At 41.8% G+C, this 19,102-nt stretch overlaps 1 protein-coding gene across 5 annotated transcripts in view; it reads right to left on the reverse strand.

Annotated features, from left to right (window-relative positions):
• Positions 1-19,102, reverse strand: part of LOC100402012 (serine/threonine-protein kinase MARK2-like) — an 85,220-nt gene that overhangs the window by 11,969 nt on the left and 54,149 nt on the right. The window lies entirely within an intron of this gene.

The following is a 19,102-nucleotide window of genomic DNA, read 5'->3' on the forward strand; positions in this document are numbered from 1 at the left end:
GGTTTTGTTGTTGTTGTTGTTGTTGTGTTTGTAGAGACAGAGTCTTACTATATTGCCCAGGCTGCTCTTGAACTTCTGGACTCAAACCATCTTCCTGCCTCAGCCTCTCAAAGTGCTGTCATTACAGGTATGAGCCACTGGGACAAGCAAAAATCCACTTGTAAGTTTTGAGAACCATGACCCCTGCTGCCCCCGTCCCCCCGCCGTTTTTGGTCTGCTGTGTTGACCTTGCCAGAACTGCCTGTGCATTTGGGCTACTTCCCTAGTCGCTGCCTTTTCAGCCCCGCCCACACAGGCACACAGGGACCCACGGCTGGCAGGCGAAGGCCCAGGACAGCCTTTTTACACTGCTATGTGCCAGAGGAGAAGGCGTGCCCCGCCCCTTGCGGCCTGTTTTGCCGTGGTTGCCGTGATGCCAGGACCATGTGCGCACCCTGGGCCCCTTTCTTACTGCTGTTTTGACTAGGGAACGCCGGCGAGGCTAGCCGGGCTGTTGTACAGGCCACCGTGCCTTTTGGCTCCGTGCAGGCTTGGGCTATACCTTGCCCCCTCCCTGCTTTTTTTTTTTTTTTTTTAAGACAAGTCTTGCTCTGTCGCCAAGCGCCAGGCTGGAGTGCAGTGGCGCAATCTCGGCTTACTGCAACCTCTTCCTCCGGGTTCAAGCAATTCCCCTGCCTCGGCCTCCAGAGTAGCTGGGACTAACAGGTGCGCACCACCACGCCCAGCTAATTTTTGTATTTTAGTAGAGACCGGGTTTCACCATGTCGGCCAGGATGGTCTCGATCTCTTGACCTCATGATCCACGCGCCTTGGCCTCCCAAAGTGCTGGGATTACAGGCGTGAGCCACAGCCCCCGACCCCTGCTGTTTTTTTCCAGCCTGCAGCGCCGGTGACAGTGGCCGCAGCACGTTCCTGGGCCCATCCCCGGGGCTGAGCCACGGTTTTCCAGTTTCAGTTCCCAAACGGCAAGGAGCGAAAGACCCGGGGAGAGTGTTTGCACTTTTTGCCCGGCAGGTTTAGTTTACTGCAAGAACACACGGCCGGGGACACCAGGTAACTGCAGACAGTGTTTGCCTGCCTTGCCTCCTGCAGGTTTTTGGCACAGAGGAGCAGAAAGCAAGTAGAGAGTTTGGAGGAAAAACTGCGCCTTTATTTAAACCTGGCCCTCGCCGCTTAAAGACAGGCTGGGTTTTGCCCCCGAGGCTTGGCGCCGCTACTTTGGTGTTTTTAAAGAGACAGACGGAATGGGAACGGTTTTACTTACAGTTTGAAGTTTTTTTTTTTTTTTCCTGTGTACCCCTCTCATGGCTGACTCGTCAAAATGTTTGCGGGTTTTGGGGTGCAGGGGAGCGCTTAGCTCCCCTGAGAGGACTATTTCCCAGGCTTTTGGTCTTTCACTCACCTGAGAATGGGAGAGGGGACCACGCGGGGCACAGCTTGTAAAGTAAATACCGGACCCCAAAAAGTTTTTGCAGAAAGTGATTTATTTAGGCAGAGAAAAAGGAGAGAGAAAAAGGCTTCCACGAAGAGTGTGGAAGGGACCCAAGTATGGAATCCAGGAGAGGAAATGCAGCTTTCACGAGGATTGTGGAAGGGGACCCCAGAGGGGGAAATCCGCCCTGATGAGGGAGACAGGGACTTTTAACCTGGGAGGAATTCCCACCTTTTCCAAGCCCCCTGGCCAATGAAAAGAGTTCCTCTAAACTTCCACTGGAGTGATTGATCTTTGGTCTTTTTCCCCCTGAAAGTTTAAAACAAAAACGGTTAAGTCTCCTGGATGGAGAGAGGAGAGAGGGGCATTAGGTAGTTCTTGCCCCTGAAACTGCACCCCCTTGTGGACCCAGAAAGAAAATACACTCCATCATGACTTCTCTGCTTCTTGGGAGCACTTCCAGCATTACTGGTGGCAATTCATGTGGGTCCCATAATGTTATTCAAGGTTTATGGTGTCGCCCTAAACATGATGAAAAATACGTAAGAACAAGAGATCACTTTTTACTGTGATACGAATTTTACTAGAGAGACAAACTGCTCATGTGGCATTTTAAGTGGATACACTTATGCGCACTGAAACAGCAGTAAGAGGTGGCTACAAAATTATTACAGTAGTACAGTATGTACTACAGTTAATTTTATGTAGTTGTGATTTAACACTGCATCTTTACTGCTTTTGTTTACATTTCTGTTGACTGGGAATGGAAACACATATGGTCTGCGTTTGTGTTTATAAGATTTGATAAATTTTAACTTTTTATCACTGATTTGTATATGTTTATGATAGTAAATTATAAACTAGCATCTACATATATTTCATGCATTTATGGCATACCTTTTTCTTAATTTTTCTGATATTTCTAGGCTACTTGGTTTGTCTGTGAGTTTTTTCAAGTTATTGCAAATCTCCAAAACAATTTTCACTATATGGAAAAAAAATCTATGCATAAGTGGACCTGCTCAGTTCAAACCCGTGTTGTTCCTGGGTCAGCTATACAATGGTTGTCTCAAGAGAAAGCCTCTGTGTTTGAATTGGCCGCTGCCCTAACCATTATTTGGTTTTGTTTCATAAAACACCATTTTTATTTGATTTTCTGCTAGCTGAATCTATTAATTACCCATAAAGGGGTGTTTAAAGTCTCCAAATATAATGGTGGATCCATCTGTTTCTCCTTACGGTTCTATCAGTTATTGTGTCATGTATTTTCATACTCTGTTGTAAGGGACATTCACAATTAAGGGTTATTACATCTTCCTGGAGAATTAATCCTTTTATTTTTATGGAATACTCCTCTTCATCCCCTCCAGCTTTCCTTGGCCTGAAGCCTGCTCTGTCTAAAGTTAATGTAGCTACTCTGCTGTCTTTTGATTAGTGTTAGCATGGTATATCTTTCTCCATCCTTTTACTTTTATATGCCTTTATAGTTAACATGAGTTTTTTTTATTTTCCTTTCCAACTTTTAGTTTCAAGGGGTACATGTGCAGGTTTGTTAAGTGGGCAACTTGCATATTGTGGGGAATTGGTGTACAGACAATTTTGTCACTCAGGTAATCAGCATAATACCCAATAGGTAGTTTTTCAGTCCTCACCCTCCACCCTCAAATTGGCCCCATTGTAAAAAGGAGTTTCTTGTTAGCAACATATAATTGGGTTTTGTTTCTTGATCCACTCTGACAGTCTGTCTTTTAACATTGTTGTGTGTTTTTTTTTAAGAGCAACTGACAGACAACTCAGATTCAGGCTTGAGTTTTTAGCAGATGTTTTCTGAAAAAAGAACCAAAAGTAAGGCTGACACTTCAAGGAAAACAACTGAAAGCCTTTGTTGCCAGTGATAAAATTAGAGCTTTCCATGAAAAAGTCAGAATTTTTAGAAACATGTTTGTGCCACTGTGAGCTTAAAAGCTCCATGATACTTAAAGACATTTTCAGTGAGATAGTGATATTAATCAATATAATTTTAAATATATAATATAATTTGTAAACTTTTGGAAGTTCTGCATGACTCAGTGATCTGATATTTCACAAATGAGCGGTGCATGATGTCACAAAATCACGTATGGTAAAATTCATTCGAAGTGCAAGATAGACCTAGGTATTTTAATGTAACAAATCATAAAATGTTTACTGCTATCACCCCAGATTGGTCTGTAGAATTAAGGACATCCCAATTAAAATCCCAACAGACTTTATTTTTATAAACATGACAAGCTAATTTTAAAATGTATGTGGAAATGCAAAGAAACCAGAGTAGCCAAAGCAATGTTGAAAAAGAAGTTGAAGAACTTACTAACTCATTTTAAGACTTTCTGTTACGCTACAGTAATCAAAATAGTTTCATATTAGTATCAAGATGGACATATAAATCAACGGAACAGAATAGAGACTCTAGAAATAAAATACACACACGTGTAACCAATAGATTTTTGACAAAGATGCCAAGGCAATTCAATGGGGTAGAGATAATCATTCAAGGTCGGGTGCGGTGGCTCAAGCCTGTAATCCCAGCACTTTGGGAGGCCGAGGCAGGTGGATCATGAGGTCAAGAGATCGAGACCATCCTGGTCAACATGGTGAAACCTCGTCTCTACTAAAAATACAAAAAAAAAAAATTAGCTGGGCATGGTGGCGTGTGCCTGTAATCCCAGCTACTCAGGAGTTTGAGGCAGGAGAATTGCTTGAACCCAGGAGGTGGAGGTTGCAGTGAGCCGAGATCACACCATTGCGCTCCAGCCTGGGTAACAAGAGCGAAACTCCATCTCAAAAAAAAAAAGAGAGAGAGAGAGAGAGATAATCATTCAAAGAAATGGTTCTGAAACAACCGGAGTGTCAGTTCCAAAAAAAAAAAAAAAAAAAAAAAACACAAAACCTGAATCTTTATCTCACAATATCCACTAAATTTAATTCAAAATAAATCCTTAAATATACGAGCCAAAACTATAAAATTTCTACAGTAGGAGAATTTAGTGATCTTGAGTTTTGAAAAGAGTTTTTTAAAATAAATTAATTAAGGTCAGGCACACTTTGGGAGGCCAAGGTGGGCAGATCACCTGAGGCCAGGAGTTAGAGACCAGCCTGGTTAACATGGCGAGACCCCATCTCTACTAAAAAGTACAAAAATTAGCCAGGTGTGGTGGTGGGCACCTGTAATCCCAGCTACTCAGGAGGCTGAGGCAGGAGAATCACTTGAACCCGGGAGGCAGAAGTTGCAGTGAGTTGAGATTGCACCACTGCACTCCAGCCTGATCAACGAGAGCAAGACTCTGTCTCAAAAAATAATAATAATAATTAACCAAAATGTAGAACTTTTGCTTTTCAAAATGTTAAGAAAATTAAAAGGCAAGCCACAAACTGGGAGAAAATATTTGCCAAACACAGATGGATATCTTGAATATGTAAATAGTTCTTACAACAAGAAGATAAGTAATCTAATAAAAGGTGGGCATATGCTTTGTACAGATATTTCACCAAAATGCACCTCCAAAAGGCATTTAGTATATGAAAAGACACTCAATGTAGTCGCTAGGGAAATGAAATTTAAAATCACAATGAGATGTCATCTATACGTCCACCAGGATGGCTAAAATAGAGTGACAATACTAAGTGTTGGAGAGTATGTAAAGCATTGGGATTCTCATGTGTTGCTGGCAGGAATGTTAAATGGTGCAGCTACTTCGGAAACTATTTTGACAGCTTCATAAACAGTTCAACCAATACCTTGTGACCCATCCATTCCACTCCTCGGTATTTACCCAACAGAAATGAAAACATATGTTCACACAAAAACTTGAACACATTTTTCCCTCTTATCTGCCCAAAATTTTCAGCAACCAGCCATGTGCATTTTATGAAGATTAACATTGACCCCAGTCTTACTGTTTGAGGAAGCTGTGTTGGTCAGGATACAGTAGGAAGACAGCAATCACCCCGGTTGGTTTAACAGAGAGAATGTAGTAACAAGAATTGCTAGCCAGATATGGAACAACTCAAAAGGCAAAAAGGAAGAGTAAGGTATCTCAGAGATGCCTCACACCTCCATAGGATGCTGCTGTCCCCCCAGGACTTAGGAAATAGAGAATAGGGTTGAAATGACTGAAACTCACAGGGTTGGAGAGTGGGTCGCTATAGACGGGAATTCAAACCTCTGAGGAGCGACTGTTGCTCGGATAATGCTGGTGCCTCAGAAATCTGGGAGAGGGTCCTCGGGAGCTGAGACCCAGACCTGTGAGGAAGGGAGGGAGTTCCCTGTTCAGTGAGGCCACATCTCTGGGCATGCGTGATAAGGCTGGTTCTCTACATTTTAGGAAGTCAGCAAATTGGAATCATGCGGCGTCTGGAGGGAACTGCTGCTGCCTATACAGCTAAGGTGACTGTGAAGCAGACGGAAAAGAGAGCACCCCGTCTGCCCCTCCAGCCCCACAGTCTCTCTCTAGCGCCCAATTGGCAGAGCCTAAAGGGAGCAACCAACAGAGAGAAAGGTTTGCAGAGTGCCAGCATCACAAAACAGGATATGGAAGCATGGGTTCAAAGCCGAGAGACACTAGCTTAACAAATAACACACCAGCAGTGCTTAAATTCCAACTGTTTTTCTCAACGTAAGACTTAGTTTTATGTGTTGTAGTTCACATACATGATGATAGTAACGCGTATCATTCCTGATGGTCTCCCTCCTTCTACTGATGCTTATCTCCACAAACATAAAGAAGTTTGTCTTTATCCCCCAAATCCATTTGAAATGCCTCTCGTGGAGTATATTTATCAAATAAACTATTAATTAAATAACAGCAGCAAAAAGTTGCATGCTATTAGTTCAAACACAAGATCTTGCTCAGTTGCCCTGTGGTGTGACCATGCCTCACTGCAGACTCGATTTTCTGAGCTCAAGGATTCCTCTCAGCTCAGCCTCCCAAGTAGCTGGGACTACAGGCATGCACCACCACACCCGTCTAATTTTTGCATTTTTTTGTAGAGACAGGGTTTCACCATGTTGCCTCAGCTGGTCTCAAACTCCTGGGCTCAAGCAATCCACCAGCCTTGGCCTCCCAAAGTGATGAGATTACATGCATATGCCACTGTGCCTGGCCAGATTCAAACTTTAACATCTAACCAAGTGAACCCTTGTCTGAGGAATTGATGAGAACTAGCATGGATCATTTATTCCAGAGGAATTTTAAGATGTTCACTCTTTTGGTCCAAATGTAATGGTAGCTAAAGATGATGATTGTTGTGGGTGATGATATAAGATATAATTGATTAATTCTGAAATAATCCTTTACATATACCTGGGAATCGATGCCATAAATCATATAAGTGCTTCGTAAAGCAACTCAAAGCATCTCTGCACATAGTTGATTTGATCCAGTTAAAATTTTCTTAAAGCTCCAATAGATTACAAAATAGGGCTATTTCCTTTGATGTGCTCGATAAGAACATTAGACTGAATTTCAAATATGAATGCGTCAGCACAAAAGTTCTAAAAATTTTCTCACTTAATGTGAGGAGTCATGCCCAGCAAAAATCCTTCTGAAAGTCAAACAGAGCCCCACCTGTAACAGCTTCTTTTGGAAGGGGACATGTTGCAGGGTCTTCAGACCTCAGATCTTTAAGTCCAGCCCTAGATTGTTCTTTTAGGCTGAAGCATCCCTAGTCTCCTTTCAGATTTTCATTCTCTGGTGCTTTCTCTCTCACTGGTCTTGTGTTTTTCCTCTTCTTTCCAAATGCAGCCTTATTTTCAGCATTATGTTTGATACCATGGAGAATACAAAAGGAATATAAGACACAGCTCCTGCCCACTGCTATTTTTAACCTAGTTGGGGATATAAGCCAACATCCATGAAACAATTAATTCATAAAGCAGTAGTACATATATAATATTATATATTAGCAGAACAAAGTACTCTTCTCCAATATAATACGATGTTCATTTCAGCCAAGCTAAGCCAAGCCAAATAGTGTTTCAAGTAACCTAAAGAGCCTTATTTAAATATTTCCTTTATAATGTGTGAGACTTCCAGGATCAAATGACATTTTAATTTTTATTTTTTTTAATTTAGAGATGGGGCCTTGCTATGTTGCCCAGGATGGTCTTGAACTCCTGGGCTCAAATGATTCTCCCACCTCTCAAATAATATTTTTAAAAGGAGGCATATAAACTTGATGACTTTATGAACATTTCAGTTAATATTGTTCTTTAGTTTCTGAAATAGTAAATGCCACATAGCAAAATGCTGAAGAACAACTTTGTAAAGTTAAAGTTTTTATAGCCTTTTCTTTGTATGTTGCCAGTCAGCCTGACCACTGGCCTTTCTTTAACCTAAACCTGTTTTTGCAAAGAGCATTGCATTGTAAACAACAGTATATGTAATGTCACTCTAGAACTGACCCTTTCAATCTAAGAATTATTATCTGAAAGGAGGATCTGACCAAGAAGACTCAGAACAACACATTTTACTTGTGAGTAAAATCTAACAATGGATCCCTGCTTTATCCTATTCCCACCATGCTATGCTGTGGTTTGGACGTTTGTCCCCTCTAAAACTCATGTTGAAATCTGAGCCCCAGTGTAGTGGTGTTGGGGGTGGGCCTGGTGGAAGGTGTTTGGATCATGGAGGCAAATCCCTCGTGGATAGATTAATGGCCTCCCTCAGGGCGAGTGAATTGTCATTCTATTAATTCCCATCAGAGCTGGTTGTTAGAAAGAGCCTGGGACCCCCCACCCTCACCCCATCTCCCTTGCTTCCTCTCTCACTATCTCTTTGCACATACTGGCTCGCATTCCACTGTGAGTTGAAGCAACCTAAGGCTTTCAACAAGATGCCAATGCCCAATCTTGGACCTTCCAGCCACCAGAATTATGAGTCAAAGAACCTTTTATCTTTATAAATTACCCAGTCTCAGGTGTTTTTTACAACAACTCTAAACATATTAAGACATATCCTGAAATTCTGGAGAGACTGATGCCCAAATCATGAAATTTAAAGCTCAATAAAGTCATCACTTAATGTTCTGTAAACATATTCTGTTTTCAGTAAAATTGCTTTAAAATAACAGTGTTCTAATCAATGGCTATCACTAGAAAACATCAGAGAGCTGGAAACACTTCGCTTCCCCTTCCTTTGTATTCAGCCAACTTCATTACGCCTTCTGCCTAATAATTACAGAGATGGGTTTCATAACATAAAAATAATAGGCCTTACAAATTGCGTGCTCTCCCAAGGAACTAGAGACGTATGTCATTTCATATATCAACATGAAAAACATGACTTCTGTTTAACTCAGGCACTGGAGTTCTAGAAATATAGTGAAATCATGCAACTTACTGGTAATTGGTAATGTATGCTGCACACACCCTTTGAAGTAATCACATGTTGAGAAATCCCATTTTAACCCTGCCTTGAGGAAACGAAATGGTATATTGTACCTCTCTCATTAGCTTCCTTTCTCCCCTGAACATGAGTCAATTCATGTATAACCATTACAGAAAAATGCCAGTGCCTCAGAAGTTTTTAAAGTATCTTTTTTGGCTTTATTATAATGGTAATAGTGCTTATCATAGAAAATTTGGAAAACAGGAAAACATATAAAGAAGAAAATAAGAATCACTTGAAAGCCCACAATCCTATAATTATTACTTGCCAGTAGTTTGGTTTCTCATATTCCAATATTTTTATAAGTGTGTATTTTGCATAGTTGAGAAAACCGTGTATTATTTGCCTACTGCTTTTTTCACTTAATGTAAACTTGTGAGCATTTTATCTTTTCATTAAAATCTTGGTAAATGTACTTGTAATGTGAGCGCACACTAATTTACCTCACATTTCCCTATCGATGAACAAGTTTAGATAGCCTACTTTTCCACCATCATCAGAAAATATAATGATAATATGCGCACACCTTTATTCCATGAACTGGAACCCAGACCTCTGATGAAGGGTAGGTCTTATTGGCCAAAGCGGTGTCTCTGAAGTTTTAGGAAAACAGTCTATAGAGTTACAAGGTCAAAGAATATAGACATGTTTAGAGCTCTTAATATATACCAGCCAACTGCTTTCCAGATTGCCCAGTTTACACTCCACTAGCACAGTGCAAGAAAACCCACTTCACTGTACACCACAGCTGTGGCAGCAGTGACTGTTAATATTTTTGAGGGTAAAACGATTTTCAATATTATTTTGACTTATGCGATTATATTACTGGTGAGTCTGGATGTTTTACTCTCAGGATATTTTAACTCAAAGGAAATGTATAAAAATGAAATTTTATAGAATATTTCTTTCTAAATTGACATGATGAATCCTCCTTTCTGCCAATTCTGAATACTTAAATGAAAAATTCTTCAATTAGCATTCATAATTTGAAGGTTTCCTTTACCTTATTTTTTTAAGAGGCTTTGTTTAACATTCAATTATGGCTTAAAGCAAATTCTTCAGTCAAGGGAAGTTGGTCATTTTTTTTTTAAGCCATAAGACTTCAGTGTGTTAGTAATTCCATATAGAAGTATATAGAACATGGGAAAATGCAAAAAAAAACCACATTTTAGAATTTTGCTAAAAATCTCTTTATCCAGCGGGGAGCCTGAGAGTGTACAATTAAGGAAAATAATTTGCCTTTTGCATGTCCGTGGCAAATGATGGCCTGTTCCAATCAACAGACGTTTCCTCATTGACTTCTCTACATATCTCCTGTGCTTTGAAGGTAGAACTTAACATTAACAAGGGATTGACTTTCCTTTTTGGCTCTTCTCTTTACAAACATCACTCATTCGTTCACAAATCTATTTTATAAAGGGCTGCATTTTATTTTTAAGAAGTAGTTCAACATTCAAAATTATGTGAAATTTCAGGTGATTTCTTCAGAATTTCAATATACGCTAGCAAAATAAAGAGTTTAGATAAGAAGGCAACAGCCAACAGAAGCAAAGACAGGATCTGACCACAGCTTTGCCTCGTAGGATGCGGATGTTCTGGCATAATCTCTGCCTCACTCCTACATAGACTTGCTTGACAGTAGCATTTCCTAAAGACATGCTAGCTAGGTGCACACCCTGTGCTGCTCTTTACATATATTATTTTTAAACCACACAACAGTGCTGCCAGCTATGTGTTATTATTCCCATTCTGTAAAGAAACCAAATCTTAGAGATGCTACAGCTAGGTTTACAACCTTGGTCTGTGTCATTCAGAATCTAGGAAAGCTTATTTTCTTTTTTCTTTTCTTTTCTTTTTTTTTTTTTGGGATGGAGTCTCACTTTGTTGTCCTGGCTGGAGTGCAGTGGTGTGATCTCCACTCACTACAACCTCTGCTCCCAGGTTCAAGTGATTCTCTGCCTCAGCCTCCCAAGTAGCTGGGGTTACAGGCATGCACCACCACACCCAGATAATTTTTTTTTTTCTGTATTCTTAGTAGAGATGGGGTTTCACCCTGTTAGCCAGGCTGGTCTTGAACCCCTCACCTCAAGTGATCTGCCCACCTAAGCCTCCCAAAGTGCTGGGATTACAGGTGCAAGCCATTGCACCCAGCCTTTTTTTTTTTTTTTTTAAATATATGCACAAACAGTGCATAGAAATATACTACATCAGGCTGGGTGAGGTGGCTCATGCCTATAATCCCAGCACTTTGGGAGGCCAAGGCGGATGGATCTTCTGAGGTCAGGAGTTCAAGACCAGCTTGGCCAACATGGAGAAACCCCCTCTCTATTAAAAATACAAAATGAGCCGGGTATAGTGGCACATGCCTGCAATCCCAGCTACTCTGGAGGCTGAGGTAGGAGAATTGCTTGAACCCGGGAGAAGAGGTTGCGGTAAGCCAAGATTGTGCCATTGCACTCCAGCCTGGGTGACAAGTGAAACTCCATCTCAAAAAAAAAGAAACATACTACATCAAAAAATGAAATGCACACCGTTTCCCTAAACCTTTGAGGTCTCTAGTATGCTTCTTCTCATGACATACCCCACACACACCAGGTAGCCCCTCTCCTGATTTTGTGTTACCAATTGACTTGTTCTTCTTTGTAATCTTACTTTCTATGTCTGTATCTGTAAACATTATATATTTTAACTTTGCCTGTTTTTTATCTATATGAAAATCATAAATAGTGTCTTTCTCAGAAAAATTTCTTTGTCATTAATAAACCACAGACCTGTTACTGTACCCACAGTTCTAGAGGTTTAAAACCAGCCTAGGCCGGGCACAGTGGCTCACAACTGTAATCCCGGCCCTTTGGGAGGCCGAGGTGAGTGGATCACAAGGTCAGGAGTTCAAGATCAGCCTGCCCAATATGGTGAAATCCCATCTCTACTAAAAAATACGAAAACTAGCCGGGCATGGGGTGGGTGCCTGTAATCCCAGCTACTCAGGAGACTGAGGCAGGAGAATCGCTTGAAACTGGGAGGCGGAGGTTGCGATAAGCTGAGATGGCGCCACTGCACTCCAGCCTCGGCTAAAGAGCAAGACTCTGTCTCAAAAAAAAAAAAAAAAAAGGAAAAGGAAAAGCAGCCTAAGTATAAGCCTAGATTCATGGTCATAAATAAGAATTGTGATGGGGTTCAGCACACACTACCCCACAATAGGGCACCTTGGCATTTCAGAAGACAACAGAAGCTGGAAGGTGTCCCCCACTTTCTTCCCCTGGTTCCTTTTCCTCTGATGTAGGTTGTAAATCTCTCACTCCAGGGGCCCACCATATACCTGGAGGAAAGGAATGTCCCCATCTGAAAACACAGAGACACAAAGAAGAATCCGAACAGGACTTGCTAAGCTCCCTCCTGTTTATAACCTTTAGATTATACCCCTTTATCCAAGCAGACTTCTGCGTGACTGTTCATAAACACACAGTTTTCCCTGTTTCTTTGGATCTTTATTTCTGAAGGTGTCTGAGTCACATAAAACTTCTTTCGTTTTGTTTGAGACAAGGTCTTGCTCTGTCAGTCAGGCTAGAGTGCAGGGGCGTGACCATGGCTTGCTGCTGCCTTGACCTCCTCCCACTGAGGATTCTCCCAAGTGATCCTCCTACCTTAGCCTCCCAAGTAGCTGCAGCTACAGGTGCATGCCACCACACCCAGCTCATTTTCAAACTTTTTGTAGGGATGGGGGTCTCACTATGTTGCTCAGGCCAGTCTTGAACTCCTGAACTTAGGCAATCATCCCACTTCAGCCTCCAAAGTGCTGGGATTACAGGTATGAGCCACTGTGCCCAGCCCTTGTAACATAGAATTATTTGAAGTAAATTTGCTGAACTCTTCTCTTGTTGAGCTCTCTCTTGTTATAGGAGTATCAACCATGAGTCTCAACCTTGAACCTGGCAATGGGTGGGGAAAGAAATCTTTTCTCTGCTATAATTGCCAGATTTAGCAAATGAAGGCAAATCTGTCCCATGCATGTTCTAGTGGGTATGTCCTGTGCAATATTTAGGGTGTATTTATACTTAAAAAGTATTTGTTCTTTGTCTGAAATTCAAATCTAACTGAGAATTCTGTATTTTATCTGTCAGACCCATTTTGAGGAGTCTTACTACATTAGTCTTTATTTATTTATTTATTTATTTATTTTGAGATGGAGTCTCACTCTGTCACCCATGCTGAAGTGCAATGGTGCAGTCTCGGTTCACTGCAACCTCTGCCTCCTGGGTTCAAATGATTCTCTTGCTCAGCCTCTCAAGTAGCTGGGATTGCAGGCATGCGCCACCACACCTGGCTGATTTTTGTATTTTTAGTAGAGATGGGGTTTCGCCATGCTGGCCAGGCAGGTCTTGAACCCCTGACTTCAGGTGATCCGCCCACCTCGGCCTCCCAAAATGCTAAGATTACAGGTGTCAGCCACCGCGCCCAGCCCCTACATCAGTCTTGACATCTGAAGACAAGCCTAGAAGGTAATTACCCTGGCAGGTAAGCCTTGAAGTGGTCCTGGAACTGCCCGGTTGGTTCTCCTTGCCCATTGCCTAGACAGAGCTGATTTATCGAGATGGGGGGATCGCAACAGAGAAAGAATTTAGTTCATGCAGAGTTGGCTCTATGGGAGACCAGAATTTTATTAATACTCAAATCAGTCTCTCTGAGCATTCAGGGATCAGAGTTTTAAGGATAATTTGATGGGTAGGGGGCCAGTGAGTCAGGAGTGCTGATTGTTGGGTTGGAGATGAAATCATAGTGAGTTGAAGCTGTCCTCTTGTGCCGTCTGTCAGTCCCTGGGTGGGAGCCACAAGACAAGCTGAGCCAGCTTATCGATCTGGGTTTTGCCAGCTGATACATCCAGCACAGCATCTGCAAAATACCTCAAGCACTGATCTTAGATTTTACAATGGTGATTTATCCCCAGGAGTAATCTGAGGAGGTTCAGAACCTGAGAGTCTCCAGCTGCACAACTCCTAAACCATAATTTCTAATCTTGTGGCTAATCTGTTTGTCCTGTAAAGGCAGTCTAGTGCCCAAGTGGGAAAGGGATTTGTTTTGGGAAAGGGCTGTCATTATCTTTGTTTCAAAGTTAAACTATAAACTAAGTTCCTCCCAAAGTTAGTTGAGCCGACACCAAGGAATGAACAAGGACAGCTTGGAGGCTGGAAGCAAGATGGAGTTGGCTAGGTCAGATCTCTTTCACTGTCATCATTTTCTGGGTTATAATATTTGCAAAGGTAGATTCAGTCCCTCACAATGTGGGGTGGAAATTACAAAAATCCTAAAATTAGGAAAACTGAGTCCTCTTTCCCTCATTGCCACTCCATCAGTTTTTGTTTATATGACCTTGGACACGTCACTCAAACCTTGTGAGCTTCGGTTTTCTCATCATCAAAGCAGAGATCATAAGGGACTTTATCAAAAAGCTAAAAACAGCCAGGTGCGGTGGCTCACACTTGTAATCCCAGCACTTTGGGAGGCTGAGGTGGGCGGATCACAAAGTCAAGCGATCCCGACCATTCTGGCCAATAAGGTGAAACCCAGTCTCTCCTAAAATGCAAAAAATTAGCCAGGCATGGTGGCATGTGCCTATAATCCCAGCTACTCAGAAGGCTGAGGCAGGGGAATCACTTGAACCCAGGGGGTGGAGAGGAGATTGCAGTGAGCCAAGATTTCACCACTGCACTCCAGCCTGGTAACAGAGCAAGACTCCATCTAAAAAACAAAAAAGGATAAATCCTTGTCTGTTATAAGAGAAACTCAATTGATCATTTATCATCTAGATTCAATAAAACAAGCAGTAATATCATGGGCACATCACTTGGAGATAGGGAGGTGACCTCCACTAAATCCTGAAATAGAAACTGTTAAGAGTTCTTAAAGGCTGCCTTTAGCTGCAGAAGCAGGGGTGGCGTGTGGGAAGGAATAGACTGGGAACGTTCCTTCTCATGACAAGCTCTTTCATGGTATTTCATGTTTTTAACATCAACTTTACTTTGAAAAGTTTAAAATTGTTAAAACTGATTTTTGAAAACCGAGACTGAGTTTTAAAAGAATAATGAAACAGGGATAAATAGAATACCTCCCTCTCAAGGTTCAGGATGAACTGAGAACACTGTGTGAGAATGCTAAGACACACCAAAGATGCTATCCTGCCTGCCTTTTTAGAGGGAGGGAAGGGAGAATGTCGTCCTGCTGTCCCTGAAGAAACTGATGGCAGGAAAATGTTCCTCAGCATGTGTGATGGGTCACTCAACCCTGACGGCGCAGCGTCTGTTGAGTCCACGCTCAGTAGCTTATGACGCTGCTAAAGGACATATATATATATATATATATATATATATATATATATATATATATATATGACAGAGTTTTGCTCTCGTTACCCAGACTGGAGTGCAATGGCGCGATCTCGGCTCACCGCAACCTCCGCCTGCTGGGTTCAGGCAATTCTCCTGCCTCAGCCTCCTGAGTAGCTGGCATTACAGGCACGCACCATGATGCCCAGCTAACTTTTTGTATTTTAGTAGAGACAGGGTTTCACCATGTTGACAAGGATGGTCTCGATCTCTTGACCTCGTGATCCACCCGCCTCGGCCTCCCAAAGTGCTGGGATTACAGGCATGAGCCACCGCGCCATATAAATATTTTTTATGCCAATGATGAATGCAAGTTACAGAATTTAAATACAAAGAGGAAAGCTCCTCCTGGGTTTCTGATGCAGGGCAGCATCTCTAGGAAGGCAGGGTGCCCCTTCCTCAGTTTGTGTCTCAGGTAGGATAGACTCTCCCTACCCTCTCCAGAAAGGAGCTCAGTGCCAGGAGCATCCGAGCTGGGGACAAGACTGACGCGAGCTGCAGCGCCGTTTGGAGGCACACAGGGAAAATGAAATGAGGTGATGGCTCTGCAGCCTCAGGACCGGACCTCAGGCTGCGCTCTGCCCTCTAGTGTCTGTAGACGCTAGTTACACTTTGAAAATGCTCAAATGTGTCCGTGAGAACTTTTGAGTTACTTGAGAAAGAAACCAGAGAGAGAACTGAGAAATCGTTCAGATGGCACATTATTGAGACGTCAATGGGAGAGTGGGTTTCTGCTTCTTTGGATTCTGTCCTCTAAGCCAGTGGTTCCCTAGAAATTGGAAAAATAAGGCTAATACACAAAAATGCATTTAAGTTCGAGGATTGCCTTTCATACTGAGATTTCTGTTCTGCTGAATTCGGGGGGTCTTGTGAAAGTGACGGCAACTGGCAATTTTCTTTCCATGTCTCATCTCCTCTCCCAAATATTTTGGGAATGTTTACTCATTTGTTACACACCTATTTCTAAGAACCGCTGTTCCCTCCCATCAAAACAGTCTTTCCAATTCATAAGCATGGAATTACTTTCGGTTGGAATGGATGTCCAGGATCATCAGATCCAGGGAAGATAAGATATCTCCTCTTCATGTTACAGATTTGAGACCTAGGCAAGACCAGTGATCTGTCTGCTATATAATTCAGTACTTTGCAGATGGCAGAAACTCAATAGGAAATGCTGTAAAGAATAAAGGTCATGGGTGGCAGATAAGGCCCAGAACCCAGATGTTCTGTCCTTTCATCACACCAGGATCATCAGATTTCTGGAAAGACATGGGCAGTCTGCTTAATTGAAAAACTGCCAGGTTTTCATAACAAGAAGGTGTTGGACTGGGGACAGGAACAGCAGGAATCCAGCAGGGAGAATTGGAGTTTGTCTTGCTGAAGGTGAGCCTTGGAAAGTCTCATTAGACATTATCATACTGCAGTGGGAGATGTGTGGGCAGGTGTTAGTGCCTCTGATGGTTTTCCCTATGGGCTGCGATGTTAATGAGACTGAGGGGTTGGAAGGAGTTACTTGGCAGGGAGTACAGAGGAAGACTTTGTGTTCTGCAGAAAGAGAATGGAGACATAAAGGCCTATGAGAAATGGGAACGTTCTATACCATGGAGGGAGCAAGGGGACAGAGCCTTAAAACTAACTTTGAGGTCAAGTGCCACATGGCTTTCAGAATAACCAGGGGCTCTGAGTGCAGGGAAGTGCCGAATACTTTGCACTGTTAATGTTTAAAAATGCCAAGCTGTGTGCCAAAATGCCCTCCAAACAGTTCTGTAATCTTATATTTTTGTAAATTCTATATTACAGTTTCAGAAAAAAACTGTTTCTAATCATTTATTTAATGTTTCGTGAGGACATAGAGAAAGTGAAACCCTCATGCCTTGCCAGTAGGAATATGAAATGATTCAATCTCTGTGGAAATCACTTTGGCAGTTCCTTAAAAAGTTAAATATAGAATTACCATATGACCCAGCAACTCCACTCCTAGGTAGATTCCTAAAAGAACTGAAAAAGAGGTATTCAAACTAAAGCTTGTGCATCCATGCTCATAGCAGCACTATTTACAATAGCCAAAAATGGAAACAACCCAAAAGTCTATCGACTGGTAAGTGCTTAAAGAAACTGTGGTATAGTCATACAGTGGAATATTACGGAGCCATAAACAAGAATGAGGTACCGACATGTCCTATGAGGTAGATGAAACCTGAAAACCTGCTTAGTAAAAGAAGCCATACAAAAAAGTCACTTTTTTTTTTTTTAATGAAGTCTCACTCTGTCACCCAGGCTGGAGTGCAGTGGCACAATCTCAGCTCATTACAACCTCCACCTCCCGGATTCAAATGATTCTCCTGAGTCAGCCTTCTGAATAGCTGGGATTATAGACACATGCCAACACGTCCAGCTTATTTTTGTATTTTTACTAGAGACAGAGTTTCACCACATTGGTCAAGCTGGTCTTGAACTCCTGATCTCGTGATCTGCCCACCTCAGCCTCCCAGAGTGCTGGGATTACATGTATGAGCCACCGCACCCAGCCTAAAAGTAGTATATGATTCCATTTACATGAACTATCTAGAATAGGTAAGTCTACAGAGACAAAGGTTGGTGGTTGCCAAGGACTAGGAGCAGGGGGAAGGGGAGTAGACTGCTTAATGGGTAAGTAAGTGGTTCCCTTTTGGGGGGGCAATGAAGATGGTTTAGAACTAGATAGAGGTGATGGTTGTACAATATTGTGAATTAGACACTATTGTTGTTGTTATTTTGAGGCAGGGTCTCGCTCTGTCACCCAGGATGGAGTACTACAGTGCAATTTTGCCTCACTGCAGCCTTGAGCCTCCAAGCTCAAACCACTCTCCCATCTCAGCCTCCCAAGTAGCTGGGACAACAAGCATGGGCCACCACACCCGCTAATTTGTTTATTTTTTGTAGAAACAGATCTGTATACTCTTAAATCATGAAGATTATGTTCTGTGAGCTTTACCCCAATAAAAACTGTTTAATATTTAAAAATATATTTAATAACTGGTCACTTTAGTAACCAGTTACTACAGAGATAATAAAAAGACGTTGCAATCTTAATAACCGTCGTATGTTTCTCTTGGATTAAGGTTATAACCAGGCCTCCCTCTTTTGGAGTTTCACATCCAGAGACTCAACCAACAGTAGATTGAAAATATTCTGAAAAAAACACCACAATACAACAATAAAAAATAACACAAATTTTTAAACAATACAGCATAACCACTGTTGACATAGCATTTACATTGTAGTTGGTATTACAAGTGACTAGATATGACTTGAAGTACGCTAGAGGCTGTGTGTAAATGTCCTCCAAACAAGTCTATAAAAGACTGACTATAATCAGAGTTTGAAGGACTATTTTTCTTCAGTTGGATGGATTAAAACTATTACCAACCTTTAATAATTTTCTGACCCCTGCAATTCATTTTAATGACTTATGATTATTATTGTGCAAATACTTAGGATAAATTTTAATGAAAGGCTTTCTTTTATGTGCTGCAAATGATTGCTATGGTTAATAAAATTCACCTATTTTACAATAGTAGAAAGAGGAAAAGTTAGAATTGATTTTTTTAAAAAGACCATTAAGACCTTTGGAAGTGGGTATCTCACTGTATTCCCGATGTCACTGACTCTAAGGTGCAAATTTTTTTCCAGTTTTAACATTGCTGAACTCAGGGTGCCTGTGACAGGCACCGAGACCAGGCAGCTGTCAGGATGTAGCCGTAGCTGTCATTGCCTGCTCTGGTTCATCCAAAAGTGCTAAATCATGTCGGGGACCTGGGGGACAATTCCAGAGACAAGAGTGCGCTCTTTAAAGAACATTCTTGATTTTGAAACATGGACAT

This window comes from Callithrix jacchus, chromosome 4 (genome assembly GCF_049354715.1).
Source record: "Callithrix jacchus isolate 240 chromosome 4, calJac240_pri, whole genome shotgun sequence".
Taxonomy (NCBI): Eukaryota; Metazoa; Chordata; class Mammalia; order Primates; family Cebidae; genus Callithrix; species Callithrix jacchus.